Source organism: Schistocerca piceifrons, chromosome 2 (assembly GCF_021461385.2).
Source record: "Schistocerca piceifrons isolate TAMUIC-IGC-003096 chromosome 2, iqSchPice1.1, whole genome shotgun sequence".
Classification (NCBI taxonomy): Eukaryota; Metazoa; Arthropoda; class Insecta; order Orthoptera; family Acrididae; genus Schistocerca; species Schistocerca piceifrons.
In genome coordinates, this window is record NC_060139.1 from 1,006,287,557 (window position 1) to 1,006,307,582 (window position 20,026).

Consider the following 20,026-nt stretch of genomic DNA (forward strand, 5'->3'; position numbering starts at 1 on the left):
GTCCGGAGCAAGTATGGTGGGTCTGACACACCGGTGTCAATGTGTTCTTTTTTCCATTTCCAGGAGTGTACATACCGCATACAGAGAAAGCGGGAAACGTCAGCCTGCAGGTCAAAAGGTGGACGAAAGTGGGCGTTCAGTGTTCGTGACGGGCGGTCGTTGAAAAGGATTTTGATTGTTTCCAACTTCTACAGAATTTTCGTTCCTACGGTGAAATTTTTGCGGAGTTTTCAGTGACGAATTTGGTAGCCGAGTAGTTGTATTCCATGCGCTCCACGGTCACTTTGTAAGCCCGAAAAACTGCCAAGCATTATGTGACCATTTTTACTGATCAGGTCGATCCCGTGATGCACTGATGGAAAAAGGAAGTTGCAACACCAAGTTGGTGTTGTGCGACATAAAGGAAAGATGGCAGACGTCTTTCTACATCTAAAAGATGTAGAAATAATAAAGGAACTTCACGCCAGTCGCATATGAGGATGAAAATCTGGTTTGCTTTTAAGACACGCTACATGACTAGTGATCTTAAAAACCATCCCCATTTGCAACTTCAATAGTGTCAAGTGAGAGCTCATTGGAAAGCAGGGTGGATATCTGTTGTGTTTTCTGATGAAAGCTGGATGCGCCTCATTGCCAGTGATGGCCGCATGTTGGTTACATGGAGTCCAGTAAAGCGTCTGCAAGTAACCTGTCTGCGTGCTAGACACACTGGACCTGGAGTTATCGCCCGGTGTGCGATTTCGTATGACAGCAGGTGGACTCTCTAACTGCAAATTTGTACCTCAATCTGTTAAGTCGACCTGTTGTGCTGCCATTCATAAACAGCATTCTAGGCGACGTTTTCCAGCAGGATAACGTTTCCTACATACGGCTGCTGTAACCCAACATACCCTTCGGACTGTCGACATGTTGCATTGGCCTGCTCGGTCAGCAGATCCATCTCCAATCGAGCACATACGGGATATCATCGGACGACAATTCGAGCGTTAACCACAAACAGCATTAACGGTCTCTGTATCGACCAACCAAGTGCAGCAGTCGTATAACTCCATCCCACAATCTGATATCTGGCACCAGTACAACACAATGCATGGACGTTTGCATGCTTGCATTCAACATTCTGGCGGTTACACCGGTTATTAATGTGCCGGCATTTCACATTTGCAACGCCTTATCTCGCGCCTGCATCAACCAGTGATGTTGCAGTACTAATCACTTACATCTATTACCTAGACAAATGTGTTCCCGATATTTCATTACTCTAAATTAATTACCTTTTTGGTAATGCCAGTTATTTCTCTATCAGAGTATAGTGTTTGTACCCCATTGATGATGCTGTGTCCCAGAATGATAGACTCCCATTTCGCACGGCTCGCATCGCCCTGGACTGGTTTTGTGAGCACGAAGGTGAATAATTCTCGCAACACTACTGGCCACCACATCCACCAGATCTCAATGTTAGTGAGTCTTTGTGGTCAACTTTGGAGAGAATGGTGCGTGATCACTAATGCAATGATTTCGATGGAGGAATTGTATAAGATTCTGTGGAAAACCATACCTAGACAACTGCATTCTGTTATGAATACCGATAGGTCTCCTTCACGTGCGTTCAAATGTGGGCAAATTGTTGGTGCTCCTACAGTGGATGCTCCGACAACCAAGGCAGCCCAAGTCTCTCATCCTTCAAGAGCCATGATAATGTGTTTTTTATGTTCCCAATTTTTTCCAACCTCTGTGTTTATTTCTGACTCTAGTAGACAATAAAGTCGTTGGGGCACTTTCTCGGGGAAGGCGGAGGTCCAAGACACGAGTGTCACAAAGTTTTAATCTGACAGGACTTTTAAATCATCTCACACTCCGCTTGTTTACAGGAAGCAGCTTCAAGTGGATGTAGGTTGTAGTAGTTACGGAGATACACTATGTGATCAGAAGTATCTGGACACCTGGCTGAAAATCGTTCGTGGCGTCCTGCATCGGTAATGCTACAATTTAAAATGCTGTTGGACCACTCTTAGCCTAGATAACAGCTTCCATTCTAGCACGCATACGGTCAATCGGGTGCTTTAAGGTTTCTTTGGGGAATGGCTGCACTGAGGAGAGGTATCGATGTCGGTCGGTGGGGTCTGGCACGAAGTCGGCGTTCCAAGATATCCCAAAGGTGTTCTGTAGGATTCAGGTCAGGACTCTGTGCAGGCCAGTCCATTACAGGGATGTTATTGTCGTGTAACCGCTGCGCCACAGGCCGTGCATTATGAACAGGTGCTAGAGCGTGCTGAAAGATGCAATCGCCATCCCCGAATTGGTCTTCAACAGTGGGAAGCAAGAAGATGCTTATAACATCAATGTAGGCCTGTGCTGTGATAGTGCCACGTAAAACACAAGGGGTGCAAACCCCCCCTCCCCCATGAAAAACACGACCACACCATAACGCCATCACCTCCGGATTTTACTGTTGGCACTACACACGGTGACAGTTGACGTTCACCGGTCATTCGCCATAATCACACCCCGCCATCGGATCGTTACATTGTGTACCGTGATTCGTCACTCTATGCAACGTTTTTCCAGTGTTTAATCGTCTAATGTTTACGCTCCCTACATCAAGCGAAGCGTCGTTTGACATTTACCGGCGTGATGTTTATGACCAGCCGCTCGACCATGAAATCCAAGTTTTCTCACGTCCTGCCTAACTTTCATAGTACTTGAAGTGGATCCTGATGCAGTTCGGAATTTCTGTGTGATGGTCTGCCTATTATACATTTTGACCCTCTTCACCTGCCGGCGGTCTCTGTCAGTCAACAGACGAAGTCGGCCTGCACGCTTTTGTGCTGTACGTGTCCCTTCACGTTTCCACTTGACTATCATACCGGAAACAGTGGACCTAGGTGTGTTTAAGAGTATGAAAATCTCGCGTACAGACGTATGACACAAGTCACACCCACTCACCTCACCACCTACAAGAACGATTATACAATGTAAATGGCATATTACTATAAGTAGGGCTACTTTGAGTCTTCGGGTCAATTCCACAGTGCCAAGTCTTGTAGGCGACGACATCTCTGTCGGCGAAGATTCAAATCCAGGAAGGGAGGCGTTTTCACAACGAACGATGGCTAGGGTAAACCAACCACTACCAGAATTTCCAGTAGCGATGTCCAGAGTAAAATTAACCCTGCAGCCACGGAAGAATATAGGTCCAATTAATATGACTGCTTGGGCTGTTCCATTTCCTCCAAGTTTATTCTCAAGGCTAATAACATGTCTGTGGACAGGCATGCTGTGGCGGCGTTGACGATACATACGTCAACGAAGCATAGTGCTTCAATGCTGTTGCAGATACAGCTCACAGTGGAATGGTTCCGCTGGCCTGCACTGCCCGCTTATATAGCGAACTCGTGACGTTGATTCCGCGGAGCGCCCCATTCTGCTCTCTCACGATGCCTAATGACTATTAATGTAGCTGATATGAGTACCTGAGAGTAGGTGGCAGCACATTGTACCTGATATGAAAAAGGTATGTTTTTGGGGGTGTCCGTATACTTTTGATCACATAGTGTATGAAGAGGCTTCGGAATGAAGACCAGAACAACAAGGGCTACGACGAAAACGCATGAAATATTTCCGTTTTTCTGGGAGAGAGTACTGTTTGCCTCTGCTACGCACAAACAGCACCAGCAGCGCGGCCTATAATGGGCCACTCTTCCCTTTGCGTCTCTGGTTTGATCACACAGGAGAGTGCTCGCGTTAAAACATGCCGTCGGTGCGGTGCCGTCCAGTGTGGGTGTATGTGTGTGCGTGTGTGTGCGTGGCAGCGCGGTTTTGCTGGGAGCGGATGCGCGTGTCGCGGCTGGCGCTGCGGTGGCTTCCTGGCTGTCAGCGCCGCCGGCGCGGCGGCTCGCAAACTCTTCACACCCCCACGCGGCACTACCGGCTCTCCATCACTGCAGCGGCCGCACCCATGCGTCAAAGCGCGTTATCCCTCTGCGGCTCGTGCCGGCGTGTGTCGTCACATTACCGTGCACCGCTTTCCACTGCAAGTGACACGATGAGATTTTTGCACAGGTCGGGTACTATCCTCCACCACTGTCAACATTGTAATGATCTTCCCATGTCTACATTTACTTTCCTCGACAATCTGTTTCACATTTTACATATAGTCTGTTCCTACTGTTTATAACCAACTGCTATTCATCTACATCTACATGATTACTCTGCAATTCACATTTAAGTGCTTGGCAGAGGGTTCATCGAACCACAACCATACCATCTCTCTACCATTTCACTACCGAACAGCGCGCGGGAAAAACGAACACCTAAACCTTTCTGTTCGAGCTCTGATTTCTCTTATTTTATTTTGATAATCAGTCCTACCTATGTAGGTTGGGCTCGACAAAATATTTTCGCATTCGGAAGAGAAAGTTGGTGACTTAAATTTCGTAAATAGATCTCGCCGCGACGAAAAACATCTTTGCTTCAATGACTTCCATCCCAACTCGCGTATCATATCTGCCACACTCTCTCCCTTATTACGTGATAATACAAAACGAGCTGCCCTTTTTTGCACCCTTTCTATGTCCTCCGTCAATCCCACCTGGTAAGGATCCCACACAGCGCAGCAATATTCTAACGGAGGTCGAACGAGTGTAGTGTAAGCTGTCTCTTTAGTGGACTTGTTGCATCTTCTTAGTGTTCTGCCAATGAAAAGCAACCTTTGGCTCGCCTTCCCCACAATATTATTTATGTGGTCTTTCCAACTGAATTTGTTCGTAATTTTAACACCCAGGTACTTAGTTGAATTGACAGCCCCGAGAATTGTATTATTTATCGAGTAATCGGATTCCGACGGATTTCCTTTGGAACTCATGTGTATCACCTCACACTTTTCGTTATTTAGCGTCAACTGCCACCTGCCACATCATACAGCAATCTTTTCTAAATCGCATTGCAACTGATACTGGTGTTCGGATGACCTTACAAGACGGTAAATTAGAGAATCATCTGCGAACAACCTAAGAGAACTGCTCAGATTGTCACCCAGGTCATTTATATAGATCAGGCACAGCAGGACGCTTCCCTGGGGAACACCTATTGCTAATGGAAAGTTAATTGTTCCTGAATTCCTCTGCAGATATCGCCTTGTGGTACCTCGGGGTCTATTTTCCAGCGCTCTTCGTCATCATCATCATCATCATGTCCGCCCCCGGTAGCTAAGTGGTTAACTCGACAGACTGCCACTCCTAAGGGCCCAGGTTCGATTCCCGGCTTGGTCGGAGATTTTCTCCGCTCAGGGACTGGGTGTTGGGTTGTCCTAATCATCATCATTTCATCCCCATCGAGGCGCAAGTCGCCGAAGTGGCGTCAAATCGAAAGACTTGCACCAGGCGGGCGGTGTCCCCGACGGGAGGCCCTCCTCACACGCCATTTTATTTATCATCATCATCATCATAAACAGCAACAGCAAGAGCAATAACTTCATCGACATCATATTCTTCATATTAATTTCCTTTTACCCGAGAGCCTCACTCACATTGCAAACGTTGTTTAATGATTGACAGCTACCTATCCACTATTTTGTAATGAACTACTTTCTGTACGAACTGGGTCTATAAAATAACGGAACTATTGCTGTAAAACATTCTATTTTTAAAACATATATAATTATGTAGCCATTGTCACCCTCCAAGTTTTATAGCTCATCGGTCGTGAGAGAAACTGTCAGAGTCCACGTCTTCTGACAGATTCTCTTTAGCCAGGAGATCTTTGAGGTTATCTGGCTCCTTCTGCTTCTTCGTTTTAGATAGTTGCCTTGAAGTGACTGTGCTGTAGCACCATCCATAAAATACGTGTGACTTTCCGAATGGCACGGATGTGAACAGTCAGTTGCTTCCGTTGATGTAAGTGCCGCATACGACACGATTTTCAGGCGTGGAGTGCTTTATAAATTATTACATCCTGTCCCTTGAAAAGCTAATTCATAATATGTTAGCAGGAAGGACGTTTACGATAACTACAGTGAAAGACATTATCTGTACAAAAGTTTTGTATTATGGATTACCACAGGGAGTGGTCCTGGTGCTCTCTTGTTATGATATTTTTTATAAATTGTTAGAACTTCTCCGTTGCAAAACTAATTGACAAAATGTTTTCGCACTAACTACAGTAAAAGACATTAGTTGTCCAAAACTTTTGAACAATGACTTACCACAGGGTTTTATCCTTCCTGCTCCCATGTTTAATTTATATATATATCTGATATTTTCCAATACAGTATGTTTGGCTTTGCGGACGACTGGGCAATAGTCATCCCACACAAAACCTTATGAAACAAGTAAAGAAATCGTAAATTCTGTTGTACACTCCTTCTCCGTTCGGTGACTGGGCTGCTGAAATGGAGGCAGAAGAAGTACCAGTCACGACTGACAATCCTCCGCCGTACGGGACGAGCGCCGCACTTGGGGGGGGGGGGGGGGGGAATAGGGGGGAGGGGGAGTATCACACTTGCAGAAGGGCCGTGTTAATGTTAAACATGCCTGCCACAAGGCTAGGTAGCCGAGCGGCTCCATCACTATCGAGGGACCGCCATTTGCACCCACAAACTCCTCCTTAAGATGTCCCAATCCCAATGTATAGACGTGATCGTGGTAAACGTCAAAGTCATACTCTGTCTTCAAAACGCGGATGTTTCATGATATGCTTCGGGTGGAGGACCTGCACATCACCCTACTTCAAAAAGTCCTCCCGGAGCTGCGATTGGACATTTAAGTGTACACAGCCTGCCGCCGTCCTATTACGAAGACGGCATCGAGGCATCGATGTATCTGGCACCTGCATGAGGCCTGGTTGTAACGGTGGGGGCAGTGATTATTGTCAACGTATACGTGCCGCATGGAACATCTCGCCACGGTGAATCTTTTATTTCGACAAAACTGTTCACTCCTGCACGGGAATACGGAGCACTACGTCATAGGCAGCGATTTTAATAGCGTCCTGAATCCCGCGGACCAATCGCCTCTCGCCGCCTGCGGTGGCCGAGCAGTTCTAGGCGCTTCACTGCGGACCCACGTGGCTGCTATGGTAGCAGATTCGGATCCTGCCTCGGGCATTGATGTGTGCGATGTCTTTAGGTCAGTTAGGTTTACGTAGTTTAAGTCTAGGGGACCTCCGATGTTAAGTCCCATAGTGCTTAGAGCCATTTGAACCATTTTTGGACCAAACTCGTCGCTGCTCTACCTGCCCGGCACTAATGGCACTGGTGCGGGATCTGGCGCACGAAGATAGCGGCGTCTCCTTCCCAGGGACCGCCGCCGCTATTCACTGATCACTGCGCCAGCCGCGTCGACCGGATATACTTCTCCCGAAGGCTCCGAGCCTTGACAAGGGACAGGGAACTGTGACCAATTGCTTTCACCGACTGCTTGGGGTACATCTGTTCGGTCACAGTTCGACAACTCACATGCCGAAGTCGTGGTCCACGGACGCAGAACATTTCCTATCTGCATGAGGACGGAGATCGATGCCTGGGACCGTTACCTCCGGAGTCAGCATGCACATCCTTCCACGTTACGTTAGCGTCTCGGTTGCGTCAAGTAGGCTCTCCGACGGATGCTCATGGGATACGACAGTGACAGAGCTTGCTGGCGTCAGCCGACTTCGGAAGTTTCTTACACAGACCTGAGGGAACTAATGAAACAGTGACGTCGCGAGACCGGCAGACAACGATCAATTGTCTCAAAGCTCGCCTTATCCGTCTCATCGCGGAACAGGTTGACAGACCCCGAGTGCGGGCGGGGGTGAAGGATACCATCCCCACCGAAATGGCGTCCATCATTCGATAGAGGCTCCACTGCAAGAGCCACCTTATAACATCATTAGAGACAGCAGCGGGAGTGCATCGACAAGCAGTCTACCATCGCAACAGACTTAACAGCGGCTTCGGCATGTGGCACCATGAACAGGACCGGAAGGCTTACGGAGCGAATTCTACCGCGCCTTCTGTCTCCTGGTGGGCGCCCTGTACATACAGATGTTTCACGACCTCCTACTTGACGATTTTACCAGCCCCACGGATTTCCTTGAAGGCATCGTGATACCAGTTCCCAAGCCGAGCGATTCTCACTGTTGTCACGACTATCATCCTCTTACGCACCTAAACACGGATTACAAACTTTTCGCACATACCCTACGCTCACATATTCAGGCCACAATAGAAGACGTGATCTATCGTGACCAGACATGTTAAAGCGTCTACAGCAACATCCACGGGGCACTTGGTGCCTACCGGTACGTCACGGCGCTGGCGGAGGCCTGTTGCCTCCGTGGCGTCCTTGTCGCCGTCGATTTAGATCACGCCTTTGATTTTATCGACCACAGTTTCCGTCGAAACTTGCATGAATGCATGGAATTCTCACAGACGTCAGCAAGGGTGTTCCTACGTTTAATCCACGGGCGCGCTACCGGGTTTAGATCAACGGCCGTCGGACCGAACACATTACTATTGGACTATCGGTGGGACTGGGATGTCCTTTATCATGAGTCTTATTTGCGGCGGTCCTCAACCTGCGCTACATAGTCTTCACCAACGCCTGGAAGACATCTGCATTCAAGATGTGACCTTTTTATGCGGTGCCTTCACTGAAGGCGTGGTGCTCTTGGAGCGGTTAGGAGACGAAATCTAAGGGACTCTTCAGTGGTTGCGTCGCTATGGTGTGGTATCAGGCAGCGTTGTCAACATGCGCAAGACAACTTACATGGATGTCGAAAGAGGCCTTCTAAACCCGGAAGCGATTCCCTTCCAGAAGGTTCCCTAACTGAATGCATTGTTCGACCAGTTGCTACGGCCACATATCGCCGACTACTACAACGGACACGTGCGCTGTTCTGTGACAGCCAATTCCGCCTCACGGACATGATTCTCTGGACGGCTTACTTCGGTACCAACCTAGCATCAAAACGTAATTATTTTGTACATTCTTTTCTTAATGGCCACCATGGCCCATAGTTTCCAGGTTGCGTACGGACATTTCGCGAGCGCTGGTCAAATATTCAAAGTCTGGTACACCACTTTAACGAGGTCACCACTGACGGGAGGTCTGGCCTCGTCCACAAGCACTCGTGGACGCTAGACCTACCGATGAAGCGACTCGCATGTACCGCGGCCAGCACCAGCTTGACTGAGACCCTGCTACAGATCGTCGCGTCCCGGGATCTTCAACCGTCTCTCACCCACGTCCGAGATTTCCCGGTCGAACTGATCTACATGTGGATCTGCTAGTGATGGCGAACGCAAATTATCCACACGTCAGCGCCTCCATTACATCCATCTTGTGGACGACCCTTTGTGCCCGCATTGCCCAGTCGTTGATCTGAACGCGCACCGCTTGACACGTGCTGCGACGGACAGTCGCTGGGGTCTTACACAACGTATGCTGGCACTCATGTTGCGGTGACAGCCGGAATCTATCATGCCAGACGAATTCCCACGCCCAGATTCATTTCTCTTTCACGCCACCAGGACAAATGCCGTCAACTGGCTGAGGGGCGCGGTGCTGTATAACGTTTTCAAGTAGCGCCCGAAAGCGCTCTCGATTTGTGATTTCACCTGAAGACGACTCACGAGGCGTTCCGTCTGCGTGCTTTGTAACAAACACGACTATCGAATTGTTTGGGCATTTCATTCGAGGATCCTCCTGTCCATTGGGGTGTTCCCCAGAGTACTAGAAGGCGCACTTGAAGACGACTCATGGAACATGATTGATCATCCTAGGAAACGGTTTAGTGGGAGTCCGGGAGTCTCCCTTATATAATCATACTCATGATGAAGCTGTTCAAAATATTACTTAATACATTGATTAAAAGAAAGTGGTAGAGCACTTGCCTGCGAAAGGCACACAGTTTTAATGTGACAAGAAGATTCTCATCAGCACACACTCCGCTGCAGACTGAAAATGTCATTCTCAATGCAGTATGAGCCTGTACTTTGTCTTAATGTAGCATGTATGATTCGTTCTTTCACAATTGCAGTCGCTTTCCTCTTATTTTCTCACGGAGTTGAGCGAGAACCTCAGGGTAGTAATGCTGATTAATAGATAGAGCTTCAGGAACCCAGTGAAGATACAGAATTACATGAATATCGAAAAACAACTAACATTATACCTTTGAATCTTTATAAGCTTATTCGAGCGCTTGTCTCTTCGGTTGATGCTGGGCCCTTACGGTGCATGGATTGTCACTTAGTTTTTGGATCACAGGTGAAAAACTAAGGTTCGTCGCATGTTATTACCCTTTCCTAGAAATTAGTATCATTTTCAGTGCTGTTCGAAGTGTCAGTACAAACATTTTCTGGAGCTTCCTTTCTTTTCGATCGTGAGAATTTTCGACGCCAGTGTGGCGTACATTTTTCTCATGTTACATTGGTTGTACAAAATTTGGCTAATGCACTCTTTGTGAATTCATACACAATCAGCAGTCGATCGAATACTCAGTTGATGGTCAGATCGAATTAGATTTGATTAGATTTCATCCGCATTTAATGTTGAAGCGCATCTCGGGCATCTGACAAATTCAGTATCATCTCGCCCGTCTTGGAAACACCTGAACCACTCAAAAACTCGCGTTCTTTTACTTCTTTTACTAACAGACAGGTTTCAGTAGAACGAAAAACTAGTCAGCTATGTGTACGCACTGTAAATGTTCATTGCACATTTTTCACATCTTCGGAAATGCCATTTATGACTGTGTTATAATGATTTGAAAAGGGGTACCGCTCCGAAACTAGACATCGAATGAATAAAAAGTAAAAATTGGCAACTTGGACTAGCGTTTCGTTCTATTGATTAAGAAAAATTGCTGAGCAAGTGTATTCCAGCGTGGTAGAAGTTCGTGTATACGTTTCAGTATCCGTTTTTTCGACCTAAATCTCAGAAGGAACCCGAGCTTGCTACGGCAGCTTTAAGGGCCAGCCGAACTTAAGTAACAGGTGTACCTGAAATACAGATAATCTTATTAGTTGAGATGGATATACCACATCTTCACAGGACCCGCACCTAGAGGAGAACCAAGGTAAGCTATTCTTTTAGGTTTGCCGACGACATTGTAATTCTGTCAGAGACAGCAAAGGTCCTGGATGAGCAGTTGGAAGGAATGGACAGTGTTTGAAAGGAAGATATAAGATGAACATCAACAAAAGCAAAACGAGTATGGAATGGAGTCGAATTAAATCAGGTGATGGAATTAGACTATGAAATGAGACACTTAAAGTAGTTTATGAATTTTGCTATTTGGGGAGCAAAATAACTAAAATAGTCAAAGTAGGAAGGATATAAAATGTAGACTGTCAATGGCAAGTAAAGCTTTTCTGAAGAAGACCAATTTGTTAACATCAAGTATTGATTTAATTGTCAGGAAGTCTTGCCTAAAATTATTTGTATGGAGTGTAGCCATGGATGATAGGTAGTTTAGACAGGAAGAGAATAGAATCTTTCGAAGTATGGTGCTGCAGAAGAATGCTGAAGACTGGATGGGTGGGTCACGTAAGTAATGAGGAGGTACTGAACAGAATTGGGGAGAAGAGGAATTTCTGGCACAACTTGACTAGAAGAAGGGACTGGCTGGTAGGACACGTTCTGAGGCCTCAAAAAATCATCAATTTACTGTTGGAGGGAAGCACGGAGAGAAAAGATCGTAGACGGAGACCAAGGCATGAATACACTAAACAGATTCAGAAGGATGTAGGCTGCAACTTTTACTCGGAAATCGCGAATCTTGCACAGTGTAGAGTAGCATGGAGAGCTGCATCAAACCAGTCTCTGGACTGAAGACAACAAGAACAACTAAGACTATTCTCTTACAATAAAAATATTATGTTAGCTTCTTTAAATGGAGTACTTCAAACAACTCAGGGCCCTGAGGGGCGTCCTCCGCTGATTAGCAATCAGTAAAATTTAGAAAGCGGAAGAAGTGAAAAACTCTACTAGCTTACATTTTGCGTCTCTCCCGCCAGCAAGCGGGCAGGTTAGTAACACGCCCAGGACGTCAACCGGCGCAACCGCACGGTGACGTAAAACTCATCATAGACTTAGTAGGCTGCACGGAGAACTCTAAAACTTACTGAAATACACGTCCATCCTTTTCGCAATTAAAGCGCTCTAGGGATTAAATGTGGTCTAAAGAACAATAGCACATCATACATGCAAATTACAATTTCGTGGAGGCACCAGTGCTCTAAGCGTAATTGAGAGGTTTCTCTCAGACCACCAAGAAGTGAGAGATCATGACAAGGTGGTTACAAATAATGGATTGAGAGTGTAAGGGCATGTAATATACCTCAGCTTCCCAAGTAATAAACTTCATTCCTTTCGAGTTCGTCTCGAGGAACCAATAGGAAAAACTGAAGAAAAGAGAATGTCGCACACAAAGTAAAAATGTGGTAAATCCGCAGCACCAGTTTATGGATGATGATTACAGCAATGCACTGGAAAATGGAAATGAGCGTTTGGCGTCATTGGCCGGGGGCCCCTTGCGGGGCAGGTCCGGCAGCCTTGGTGCACGTCTTATTACATTCGACGTCACATTGGGCGACCTGCGTGCAGGACGGAGATGAAATGGTGATGAAAACAGCGGAGAAAATACCCGACCCAGCGGGCAATCGAACCGGGGCCAATAGGACGGCAATCCGTCACGATGACCACTTTTTTTTTCTTAATCTCATTTTGTTCGTTTTAGTTCGTCGCAAGACACCCGTTTCAGTTCGTCGTTGATCCATTAACTCAGTTTCTTATTACAGAGAGCAGCTAACCCTGTAGCCGAACACCCTGAGCTACCGTTCTCCACTCAGCTACTGAGGCGGACACCAATGCACTCCTGGTCCCAGAACAACACAGCTCGCAACCGCCGAGCTGCACGCCGCAGCACAGGCCTTCACAAACTCTCTCGTCTGACCTCTGCTCCATTCCACTGACCCAGTCTAAGTTGTTTCTCCAGATCCACTACCACTCGCTATCCGAGCTCCACCTGTTTTCCTCTCACAGCGACAGACGAAAGATTTTGCTTTCGTTGGAAGATCGACTCAGAGAGCCGCCATGGCTCAGAAAGTTTTGTTGGCATAGGACAGAGGTTCTCAATGTTTCTTAGACCATTAAAAATGGTTCAAATGGCTCTGAGCACTATGGGACTTAACTACTGTGGTCATCAGTCCCCTAGAACTTAGAGCTACTTAAACCTAACTAACCTAAGGACATCACACACATCCATGCTCGAGGCAGGATTCGAACCTGCGACCGTAGCAGTCACGCGGTTCCGGACTGCGCGCCTAGAACCGCTAGACCACCGCGGCCGGCCTTAGACCATTACCCCTGTGTGCAATCAGACATTATCTAGTACCAACACTCCTCCTGCTTCCCCCTCCTGCCGTCTATTGCCCCCGCCTCCCCACATTATCACCAACTTTAGCACCTAACTATACTGTAGGATGATAGACTTTATTGGAAAAATTTTAGTTTTAAAATGACGAAAGATGTGTAAGATGAATGATATTTAATGTATGTGTGTGTGTGTGTGTGTGTGTGTGTGTGTGTGTGTGTGTGTGTGTTTGTGTGTGTATGTGTGTGTGTGTGTGTGTGTGTGTGTGTGTGTGTGTGTGTGTGTGTGTGTGTTTTAGGATGAATGATACAGCAATGTGCGGTGGATCGCAAGTGCTACGCACAACTCCCTCTCAGATGAGAAAGCTAAATATACACAGTGAGGGTAGACAGTTGCTACAAAATATACTTCCCCTGCATTACTTCTCTCCATTACGGTCCTTGCATGACATGCACCCTGCAACCGCATTCAAAATCAAACAAGATCAGATGTATGTACTGTACCTACAGTTGGTGAATTACTTGATTGCTGGACCCCTTACTTCTCAACTGGCACAACTTAGACAATTTTAGGCTTTTAATGCTTTATGTCGATTCAGTCCCATAATAATACAGTGTACAGCCTTATGTAATTACTACTGTGTCGTGCTGCAGATTAATTCATTTATCTGCAAATACGGTTCTTGGATTTGCAGCCGGATCGTGTTGTGTAACTCGCACAATATTTCATCGATGCAACTGCTCGAGATCATCATGTAGTCGTAGCTGCTGCTGTCACTGCTGTAAGGCGAGATACACAATACTATCCGGTGGCAAATTTGAAAACGTATTTGCAACAGATCCATTGGGAAAGCATGAAAAGTGACAATTCATTTATCTGTTTCGAAGCGAGTAATAAAGCAATTTCTGGGCTACTTCAACTTGGAGAAGACATTTTCGTGAGAGATTTAGCATTTGTTGCGTATATGTCTCACTTTTATCATCAACAATTACGCGACAAATCACAACAAATGAGTAAGTGGACTATGTGAGGAACCTGTAATTTCCACAGGATGAGTACTGTTAATGGAGAAAAAGTAATTACTGATAAATTAGACACAGAATTGCCAAAGAAACTGGTATAGGCATACATATTCAAATACAAAGATATGTAAACAGGCAGAAGACGGCGCTACGGTCGGCAACGCCTATATAAGACAACAAGTGTCTGGTGAAGTTGTTAGATCGGTTATTGCTGCCACAGTGGCAGGTTATCAAGATTTGAGTGAGTCTGAACGTAGTGTTTTAATCTGCGAACGAGCAATGAGACACTGCATCTCCCTGATAGGTACGAACTGCGGATTTTCACGTACGACAATTCCAAGAGTGTGCCGTGAATATCGCGAATCCGGTAAAACATCAGATCTCCGTTGAAGCCGGAAAAAGATCCTGCAAGAACGAACCAAAAGATGACTGAAGAATTTCGCGACAGAAGTGCAACCCTTCCGCAAATTGCTGCAGATTTCAATGCTGTGCCATCAACAAGTGTCAGCGAGCGAGCCATTCAACGAAACATCATCGATATATACTTTCGGAGCCCAAGGCCCACTCGCGTACGCTTGGTGACTGCGCGACACAAAGCTGTATGTCTCGTTTGGGCCTGTCAACACCAAAGTGGACTGTAGCTGACTAGAAACACGTTGCGTGGTTGGACGTGTCTCGTTTCAAATTGTATAGAGCGGATGGACGTGTACGGGTATGGAGACAACCTCATGAATCCACGGACCCTGCATGTCAGCAGGGGAAACTTCAAGCTGGTGGAAGCTCTCTAATGGTGTGGAGCACTTGCAGTTGATGTGATATGGGACCCATGATACGTCTAGATACGACTCTGACAGGTGACACGTACGTAAGCATCATGTCTGATTATCTGCATCCATTCATGTCAATTGTGCATTCCAACGGACTTGGGCAATTCCAGCAAAACAACGCGACACCGTACACGTTCAGAATAGCTACAGAGTGGTTCCAGGAACACTCTCCTGAGTTTAAACACTTCCGCTACCCACCAAACGTCCCAGACATGAACATTATTTAGCTTATCTGGGATACCTTGCAACGTGCTGTTCAGAAAACATCTCCACCCCTTCAAACTCTTACTGATTTGTGGACAGCCCTGAAGAATTGATGGTGTCAATTATCTCCAGCAGTACATCAGATATTAGTCGAGTCCATGCCAAGACGTGTTACGGCACTTCTGCGTGCTCGCGGTGGCCCTACATGGTATTAGTCAGGTGTACCAGTTTCTTTCGCTCTTCAGTGCAATATGGCTAGTGTTGAAATAAATATAAATTATAGATAAACTCTGGTTCGAGGTCGTAGGCGGACTGTTCACGTCTAACTGCCATGCATGACGGAGTGAATATCTGGGCCTTGAGACATCGCGTTTTGCGGTCTGGGTAGGTGTGGATCTCGAAGGTTATCTCACTGTCTCATATTGACTCTCACTGAGCTCAGAAGCAAACTCTTCAGTGACATCGGAGCTTAAGTCAAGGCTCACCTCAGTCTAGCAGTGATGTGCCGCGTTAGACCTCCACCCTGCCGTTCAGCAAAAATTTCAAAGGACATGCTTACACATCTGATCGTTTAACTCATCTCAGAAAACTTTTATATCTGTGAAGAGTCATCCATGTTTTCCCAGTGTTAAAAGCTGTACTTACTCGCCAAGAAAGCGTTTCTCAGAAGGCATTTCTTCGTTGTGTCAGGTTGCGTTTTGTTCGATTTCTGTAAAATTCCTGCAACAGGTCGTGCTAATTTGTCAGCTCTGGTTCCGGGAGGCTTCTACTGTCGAGAGCATATCAGTCTGCCTGTAGTTGACCTGAAGGAGTCACTGCCCCGTCTGGTCCTTCATGGCCCCTAAGAGATCCATACGTGGTGGATTCCACAGACTCCAGGCCCCTTGTGGGTCCCGGCAACATGTGCACCTCGTGATTAGTTCCCTTGGCAGTAGTTGTCCAGCGATCTGAAACTCTTTAACATACTGAAGATGACATATTTTGAACTTCACAATGGGCATCACGCTAGTTTGGTAAAGACCACACTGAACAAGTGGTGTCTCATTGGTTAGTGAGTTCTACAGATATGTACATTTCAACAATAAAGTGCTAAAACCCAACATGATACTTGAACCCCTGTCCCAGCCTTTTGAGAGAAGTGCGTCACCTATTGCATCACCCAGGCTCGCGTCAAGGAATAAATCAATGGTTCAAAAAGGCATTACTTTATTTCCGAACACTTCAGAGCGCTTTACCATCGTGGTAGAGCAGCTGTGAAGTTTTGAGGTTTTGAGAGTAACTACGAGCGCTTTAGGAAAACTAATGCCTTCGAAATTTTTATGAATGTCACACATATTACTCGATCAACTTCCCCCCTCCCCGCTGACGCAATTTGCAATCCTTTGCCGCTATAGGACTCCAAAGTGTAGCGTGTAACGTGTTTGTGTGTAAGATTAGTACGTCAGTTCGTGAGGAAAAACATCAGAAAACTGAAAGCAAGAGTTCGAGGAGTTGGTCCAAACGTGGAGCACCCTCCCCTTCAGCAAGACAATGCTAGACCACAGACGAGCTCTGCGACATCTGCAATTGACGGACCTGTTGAGTTCACTGTCGTCGATCATCATTTATACAGTCTCGACTTGACCCCATCCGATTTTCGTCTGTTTCAGAAGCTGAATGGATACGTCCGAAGACTTGCCTTGAAACAAGTGAAGGTGAGGCTGTGGCTCCGTCATCAAAGTCAAACATTTAACACTAACAGCGTTAACAACGGTAAAATGTCAATGAAAATTGTTTTATTATAAAAACCGTTAAGATTTTTCGCATAAAAATTCCTATCAAACTCTCGTAGTAGCACACAGAAACTTCGAGTACATGTTCGTGTCGTCAGAACTGTTAGAGAACTGCCCAGGAGAACAAAGAACATGCTTTGAATGACGGTGAGGAACACAGTTTCAGTAGTTCAAAAATATTGTACTCTGCCTGCTCACAGCTAGAAAGGAAAGTGTCTCCAGTGCAGATACGTATGGATGCTGTCGATAAGCCCAAACTGGGTTTCAACGATTCGTATTTGGGCATGTTATAGACAAGAGCGTCGTTATCCATACATATTAAAAAAATTTATGTACGCGTGTTTGTATATTCCACAAGTCGTCTCTAACCAATGGACCGATTTCAATGAAACATTCTACACATATCGCTTACTGTCAGGCAATAATCACTGTGGGAATAAAAATCACCTATTTCTCATAGTTCAGGTAATATGATGTCACAAAAATGAGATGCTTGAGAAACTGTCGCATCACGCATAACGTTTAAATTTATTACTTCTCCGCTAGTAAAGCTATAAGCAACATTATTCGCACACAGTATTTAGATAGGCCGCTGAATGCCCCTTCACAAATATATCATTGTATGAAGCATATTTAAAAAGATATGACGTCATAAACACTGAAATGCTAAGAAAATTGCGCGTCATGGATGAAGTTTTAACGTATTTATTCTTTACTGCTGAGACATTTCTAAAGTCCACAACTTCTGGAAATCGCTGAAAACTGGCAGCGTTTTTGACAGCTTTCAACTGCGGAGCACAAACGGCTGTAGGTAAAACAATAGCCAACTGTAGGGCTATATAAAGAGGCGTTGCCATAGAGACGCATACAGAGTACCGTTGCAAACAAGGGAAGAAGCTGCGCCCAGCGTACAGGAACTATCCAAGATCATCTCAGATCGAGTGTGCGGCAGGAGTATATATAACGTTTCGTTTCTTATAGAAAATTGACAAAATGGATAGCTGGGCAGTACGGCTTTGTCAGCTAATCAACTTATATTATTTATGAGGCAATACTACTGATTATTCCGCGCGCACACACACACGCACACACACACACACACACACACACACACACACACACACACACACACACACAAACACAATCATCCCAGTAACGTTATGTGAAGTAATCAACAACCTAACTTCAACAATAGGTAAACCTCTGAGAGGAGCCTCTATCTCACTAACGTCCAGGAAACTAACTGATACCCGTTTTGAAAAATTTGCTTGATCATGGTTCCGTTAATATATATTGCGGGTGACCCAAAATAACCTTTTTTTGATGCATTAAATGAAAAATTGTTTCAACCAATGTTTTCCAGCATCATTGATATACGTTCTATGCATCCCCATATATGTAGGAGATACGGCGTAGAGGTTCAATTTTTTAAACAGAATTTTATTCAAGAATGAACCCATCCTCTCCAAGAGCCACTCAGAAACGTATCACAATATACCATTTAAAACACGAAACTAGTAGCTATGGAATGTTAAATAATACATAACATATCTGATTTAAATATGGCTTCATTGAATTTCATTAACTAAATCATTAAATTAATGCAAAGCACGTTTGAACATTTTGCAGATTACGAATAAACAGTGGATGCAACAGTACTGCACTGTACAGTAACTGTATCTTGTCATTGTGCAGTGACATATTATAGTACTTATGACAATGGAGAAGTAAGACAGCCCTTTGTAGTAACTTTGACTATGCTATTACCACTAAATGAGAAACAGAGCACTTACATCAACTGCTGTAAATGGTGACCATTGGTATTCATACAATGGGTCACTCTGTGGACGAAGGGCGCCCCAGATCGTGCTCTGTGATTGCTGTAGAAGCATCAATAAACCGTTGTTGCATGTCCTCTGGTGTTGTTGGAACATCTTGGTGGACAGCATCCTTGCTCCCTACAGAAAAAAAAAGATCTGCTGCATAGCAGTTGTTCCTGAACGTAATTTCGCCCGCCTACAGCAAATTACAGTACAGGTGTGTACAGTAGAGTACAAGAAAGATACAAAAAAATAATAACCGTAATGTTCGCTAGCAGCACTGAAGACAAAAATACAAGTTTATAAAGTATTTCCTGTCAATGCACTTTCTCCGTAGGTCAGCAGCAGTTCTATGTTATTGTCATGCATGTACATCATAAATCTTTACACACCAAAAATTGAATTCACAATGTTTACTACGGCCATGCTATTAGTAAGATACTCTGATGCATCACTACAAAGCTAAAGCAACAACAAACGAGATGTGCCGGGGGTAGAGGAGTACGTATGCTTACGTCTGTCTTAAATTATAAACAAAGCCCACACCTCCAGAAAATGGTTCAAATGGCTCTGAGCACTATGGGACTTAACATCTGAGGTCATCAGTCCCCTAGAGCTTAGAACTACTTAAACGTAACTAACCTAAGGACATCACACACATCGATGCCCGAGGCAGGATTCGCACCTGCGACCGTAGCGGTCACGCGGTTCCAGACTGAAGCGCCTAGAATAGCACGGCCACACTGGCCGGCCCCACACTTCCACCACAGCACTACATTGGGTACGTAATGTTTACGATAAAAGCAGTAAACAGCTCGGTTTCTTCACAAGCTGTATGTGCTCATTATCCTTTGCAAATCTACGTATTATTGACAAAAAAATGGTACAGTGTGGCCTAGCTGTTCTAGGCGCTACAATCCGGAACCGCGCGACTGCTACGGTCGCAGATTCGAATCCTGCCTCGGATATTGATGTGTGTTATGTCCTTAGGTTAGTTAGGTTTAAGTAGTTCTAACAAGCGGAAG